This window comes from Protopterus annectens, chromosome 4.part0 (assembly GCF_019279795.1).
Source record: "Protopterus annectens isolate FY-2018-M chromosome 4.part0, PAN1.0, whole genome shotgun sequence".
NCBI classification, from domain to species: Eukaryota; Metazoa; Chordata; order Ceratodontiformes; family Protopteridae; genus Protopterus; species Protopterus annectens.
The window spans coordinates 579,046,083-579,052,989 of record NC_056733.1 but is presented as its reverse complement, the minus strand read 5'-3'; positions in this window follow the sequence as shown (position 1 = coordinate 579,052,989).

The following is a 6,907-nucleotide window of genomic DNA, read 5'->3' as shown; positions in this document are numbered from 1 at the left end:
ATCAGATATAAAAGAATAAAATCTGATGTTCATAAATGTAACATCATTACAGTAGCCCAAGAAGTATGGGTTTACCCCTCCCTGCACAAGCCCAGCTTCTCAAAGCTTTGGATGCTTTACAGGCTGTCCCCTTCCAGGAGTGCTTGCAATACTCCATATAAAAGGCAGATGGAGCACTAAAAGCTTCAGATTTTTGAAGCAAGCACTTCATTGGCAGTTCCTGCATTATCCTGTCAGCTGACTATTGGCTATTTCACTGAGTACTTAATTTCCCTTAATTATTCTTCATTTCATAGTATAATTTTCTATTTCCTCTCATGCTATCTATCTGCTCCTCTTAGCTTTATCACTTACCCTCTTTCTGCTCTTTTCTTTTATTTACAGCCATTGATAGACTTTACCATTGCTGGTGGTACTCTATAACCTTTAGGTATTCTATTTACTATTGCTTGTATTGTTTTCTACAGCCTCTTTCCTTCTTTTTATAGTTAAAGTAGAATCAAAGATTTTTTTTAATCTCCTATGTCACGCGATTGTAGTGACAGTTATTATTTCTTGTTTATAATGGCTGATCAAAAGCGAACTTCACCTGCTAAGTCCAGTAAAGGCACCACAGGATTTAAGGTGTTTAAAATGTGAAGGCAAGATGCCAAGTTTGGACAACCACTCTGTGTGTGTATATAATGTTTGGGGAAAATACACTTACAAGAAGACTGTTCAATCTGTCATGGGCTCTCCACACGAACCCTGACAGAAAGAAAGAACAAGTTAATTCTAAAAGGACTTCTTAAAACTAGCTTTGAAGAGGCCTTATCTGAGCCTAGATCTGAAACTAGCACTTCCTCCTCTGCTTTAAGGAAAAGGGCTTCTTCGGTTCCAAGGACTTTGGAACTGACAAATTACCGAAGTCATCCTCTGTACCGTAGAGTTCCTCTGCACTGGAGGATTTACCGGCATCGAAACCCAAGCTCCCCTCTGAACCAAAAACAAATTCTGCTTTGGCACTGACAGATTCCTTGATACTGAAGCTACCTCAACTGCCACAAACTAAATACTCACCATCCATAGATCCATTCAAAGATATGCCACCCAGTCCATTTTTGGAAGTGAGATCCCTGAGATCTCCCACCTCATCTTCCGTATGATCTAGTAAGAGTCTGTCTGAGGCCGACATATTGAGACTGGTGGATCAGCTCCTTACGGCTAGAGGGTTATGCTCGGTTCCTAGCCATGCTGGCCTTGGAACTAGCCTAGCTAGAGCTCCCCCATATCCTCCTCCAACTTCAATTGAGACCTTAGAGCCCTCTTTTCCGACACCTCCGGATTTGACTGCTTCAGTACTGGTAGCTTCCTCTTCTATGGTTCCAACAGTTGTCTGGAGTTCCTCTGAGCCTTTGGCACTGGAGGTCTCCCAGGAATGTTATTTTCTGGTCAGGTCCAAGGGGTTTGGATCAATTTCTTTTCATTCAGAACCGCCCAGGTCCCTCTGTACTTCAGCCTTTGCAAGATCGACTCAGGCTTCTGTTCCAGAGGCTGCCTCCTTGGTGTGAGATGTGACCCTGGTTCTGAAGGAGTCTATTTTGGTTCTGAGCTCCCATCCCCTCTATGTGGGGGGGGGGCCTTTAGGATAATGGAGAAGGCTTTGTCCATTGGGGACTCCCAGTCTTTGCCATCCTTGTTGGGATGGATTTCTACCTACTTTAGACCTGAGCTACCATCAGTCTTGCCCCAGGACAGAGGGCACAAAAGTCTCAGGTGACTCCCACCTTAGTATTCTCCTCTTTGGATACTTCCCCGGATCATTCTCCCGAGGAAGTCCCTGTGAAGAAGTGCAAGACGAAACACCTGGACTCCCCGGAACAGCCTTTCACAGAAGGTACTGATTTTGATGAAGGGGAAGGTTCCCCCAGGTCACTCCCTGATGATGTTTCTTTCAGGACATCCTAGAAATCCTGAAACAGAGGGGTGGCTGATCTTCCATTCAACATTCCTCGGAGGAATCAGTATACCTGGAGGCTTTTCATGCCCAGCCTTCTACTTCTTGGATCTCTTCAACTGCTGATGATCTCATTAAATTGGTCACTCAGCAGGCTTGGAAGATGCACGACTCCATAGAGCCAATCCGCAAGAGACTTGACTGGATATTAACAGCACCTAAAGATGAACCACATTGGTCTAAAGGGATTGCTGTTGACGTCATGGTGTTAGTGGCCACCATCAAAAAGGAACGTGCTGAAGAGAGTCCGACTATCCATCCTCCTAACAAGGAGTCTAGGACATTGGATAGGTTTGGGAAGTGTGCTTATGCTTCATTGACCTTCGCTCTAACTTCCTTGAATTATATGGCACACTTTACCAGATTACAGAGAGATTTGATTAAAGAACTTACAAATACTCTCTCAGGAGCAGTGGCTAAAGAGGTCCGTGACAAGGTTTCCCCACAGCTTGCAACCCTTGATGCTATCTCCAACTTGTACATGAGGCTCATTGGCCATGCAGCCGAAGGGACAACCAGGGCAGCAGGTTCAGGCATAGCCATTAGAAGGTATTCCTGGATGTGTTTGTGTGACTTTGAAGAGCCATTGTCATTTGTCAGTGCTCCTTTTGATGGAGCCACCCTTTTTGGCCCAAAGGTCAAAGACACCCTAGCCAGATGTGAGAAGGATGGTAAGACCCTATCTGCCATAGGTATATGTTTCTCCACTCCTCAAAGGCCTTACTCTAGGAACCAAAGAAGTGGGAGACTATGGTTTAAAAAATCTAAAGGGCCTTTCCAAGACTCAAGAGGTAAAGACTTCCTACGGGGCAGAGGGGAAAGCAATGGAAGATGCCACCCTAGGGGCAGAAATGGACCAAAGAATCAGGGGGCCAGAGAATCCTTCTCTGGAATTTCCTATCAGCATCATTGAAGGTGATAACTTAGGATAAATGGGTGCAGGGAATAATATCCAGAAGTTACAAAATTCCACTATCTGTAAATCCCAAACCCCAGAAAAAACTCCCAGATGTTCCACCCAATCAAAGGGAAGCTAAAGTCTTAGAAATTCAAAAACTGCTCAGAGAAAGAGTCATCCAAACAGTCCCACCAGACTAAACAGGATCCAGGGTTTACTCAAGATTCTTTTTAGTGCCCAAAAATGGGACTGGAGACCCATTTTGGATCTCAGCCAGTTCAACAACGCAGGTCAGCAAACCAAATTCCGCTGGATGGTCTCCGTTCAAACCATACTTTCTTTTTTTTAGAAAAATGGAACTGGATGTGCTGTATAGACCTCCAAGATGCTTATTACCATCAAAAATGGAAAAAAGCTCCAGGAGGTTTCTACACTTCTGGCTAGGAACCAGTCATTGCTTCAGAACCCAATGCTCAGAAAAAATGCTCAAGACAGAAACAAACAACACCTTTATACAAAACACAGAGCTTTTAAACCTTCTTTATAAATAATTAAAACATTCTTCAGCAAACAAACCCAATACACACCCACAAATAAAGCACACAACATGACACATGATCCGCAAACGAAAATTCATCAAAAATAAAAAAAAAAAAATACAAAAATACAATAAAAATAAACTTCTACACATATAGTTATAAACATCATTCATCATTTCATTTTTGTTTTTTGTATTTTAGCAAAAAATAGGTTTGAGAAAGCGGCTGTATTTAAACCTGGATATACATCAGCTGTCAGATCGTATTCATATTCATCATTTTTATCATCCAACAACTACTTGTATCCCCAATTTAAAAGGTTTATGTGCCATTCTAAAACTCTAAATTTAATGGTATGGTCCCACCTAATTCTCTATAATGTTTTACCAAGGGCATTGTTTTCACATCCTCTTCTAATCTCTGACTTGTGTTTATAATCGGTTCTTCAGCTTACGTTGTGTTTTCCCAACATAGAAACAAGAACAGGCAGCGCATGTTAGCCAGACACAGAGTTAGATTTATTAGAGTTTGAATACTGGAGATTGCTCTTCATCTATTACACCCTAAAAGAAGAAGTTGAGGTTTATTAGGTTTATTTTCATTTATTATACCATCAAAGAGAACATAAGATCAATATAAGAATAGTATAATATTGGAAAGTACTTACTACAGTGACTATATTGGGCATTTGGGGGCATCGAGGCCATCCTTTGAGGAAGAATAAAAAAGATCTTTAAAAAGTTTGTTATGTTTTTTAGATTTTAACACTAACACTGATAATCACCATATAGGAACTAAAAACTGTTACTTTTTGTTGCTATAATTGCAGTTGCTGCAATATAGCTCCACCATACTATAAGATGGATCTAATAAATAATATTTCACATAAACATATTGTAAAAGGATATTCATATTTCATAATTTGGCAACATGTATATCTTTCATTGTTGGTTATTTTTATTTATGTGGTTGTTGTCTATGTTTCTTGTTGAAAAAACAAAACAAGACTAAAAGACCGACTATAGAGAACAGAAGTAGAGAGATGAGAGGATGTGAAAACAATGCCCTTGGTAAACATATTAGAGAATTAGGTGAGGACATCTTTAGGTTTGATACAAGCAATTTGTTAGATACAAAAGAATATGAATGGATAATGATGCTGATACTGATGTATATACAAATGCTAGGTTTCTTCCAAACCTATTCTATTTCTTTTAAAACAAACAAAAAAAAATTGAAATAAAGAAATCATGTTTATAACTATATGTGTACATTATGCTTATTATATATGTATTTTATTTTTTTTTTTTTTTTTTTGAATTTGGACAGATGATCCTGGTGCTGGGTCATGTGATGGTCTTATTTAAGTGAATGTTTTAATGAACCTTATGTTAATCATTGAGAAAGGGTGTTTCCCGAAAGCTCTGTGTTTTATAAAGGTGTGTTTTATTCAACTGTCGTCTGTTTTTCTTTAGGAACCAGTCATTACCAGTTCAGACCACTGTCCTTTGGCCTCACCACAGCCCCCATGGTGTTCACCAAATGTATAGCAGTGGTTGCAGCTCATATCACACTGCAAGGTTTTTGAGTCTTTCCGCATCTTGATGACTGGCTCCTCGCCCCTACCACCAGGCATGTTTAAGAACAGGCAAGAGATTACACCATAGATATTTATACATATCTAGGCATAAAGATAAATTTTGAAAAGTCCAGCCTTCAGCCTTATCAGCAACTGGATTTTATCAGTGCTCATTTAGATACTGTCTCAGGGATTGTGTCTGTCCCTCCAGAAAGACTACAAAGTATCAGAGTCCAAGTCAGGCAAATTCTGCAGAGCAACAGGGTTCCAACGAAACTTATCTTTCAAACCGTAGGCTCTATGGCTGCATCAATCACTCTGGTTCCTCTAGCGAGGTTTCATATGCGAATCCTGCAGTGGTTACTAGCATCCTAATGGTCTCTGATACATCAACCAATGTCTCATCTAGTGTTGATTACCAACCATTGCAAACAGGATCCGAAATGGTGGCTACACTCTGATCAGATTTTCTTGGGCTGGCCATTCATTCTACCTCAGCCCCAAGCCATAGTGACCACATATGCTTCCCAGATAGGGTGGGGTGGGGGCATTATCTGGGAAAGAGAGTCCAAGGCACGTGGTCCCAGTTAGACCAACTTGCACATCAATGTTCTGGAAATGAAATGAGTGCTGTTAGCTTTGCAAGCATTCCAAGATGCCCTTTCTCTCAGGACAGTAGCAATTCAGACAGACAACATGTTGGTAGTCTGGTATATAAACAAAGGGGGAACCAAATCTTACCCACTATGTTGGAAAGCACACAGAGTTTGACAATGGGTGATTTCTTCCAACCACTTTCTTATAGCAACACACATTCCGGGAAGTTCTAATGTGATAGAGGGAAAATTGAGGAAGACTGTTCTAATGCCTCACGAGTGGTCTCTCAGTCCTGTAGTGGTGAACAAGATTTTCCGCCATTGGGGCCAACCTTGCTGCAACCTTTTTGCCTCTCCCTGAATAAGTGCAGAAATCACTTTTCCCTAATCCCCCTAACAAAGGGGAATATGCCCTTCATTTACTAGATGTGTACAGACAACTACGTTTTTATCTTCACAGAACTAAGGAGTTTAGAAAATCAGATCAGTTATTTATAGCATTCTCTTCCCTCCATATGGGTAATCCAGTTGCTAAGGTTACTTTAGCTAAATGGCTCAGAGACTGCATCACGTTCATCTATCACTTCAACTTTCCAAACCAGTTCAAGCCCATTCAACAAGAGCTCTGGCGACTTCAGCAGTTTTTCATGTCAGAGCTTCTCTAGATGACATCTATGCAGCAGCCACATGGTCCTCTCATCATACCTTTATCACTCATTACAAATTAGATCAGGTCTCGAGGTGTTGATGATCCTTTGGCTCTATGGTACTTTGGAATATTCTTCTGTGACACCTCCCATGACTAAAGTAGCTGGGGATAGTCTGTCCCACTGTCAAGGATTGGGTGAAGATTGACAACAACAGATAAAGAAGTTATGTCTTACCATAACATTCCATCTGTGTTGTCAATCTTCACCAGTCCTTGACATCCCCACCCACATTCCCTATACTGAGATCTTTAGTAGATGGAATTAGTCCTAAGATAGTTTCTCATTAAGGACTCATATATGGCCTCGTCTTCCATACAACATTAAAAACACAGATGGAAAATGATGGTAAGACATAACTTCTTTTTTTGGCAAGAATTGTGTATTGGGTTCTATTGTAACAAAGAGAAAGGCAGGAGGACATTTATTGATGGGGCTTGTGTGAACTTTTTTGAGGAAAAGGTTTATTGCATGACTGAAAACCTAAGAGAAAGGGCATTGTGCTTGTGGTGGACTGGTATTCTTGTGTAAGAACCACTAGTTTTCTGTTCTTTTTTCTTGCCAGCTCTTCTCATCCTCTTCCCAGCGTACA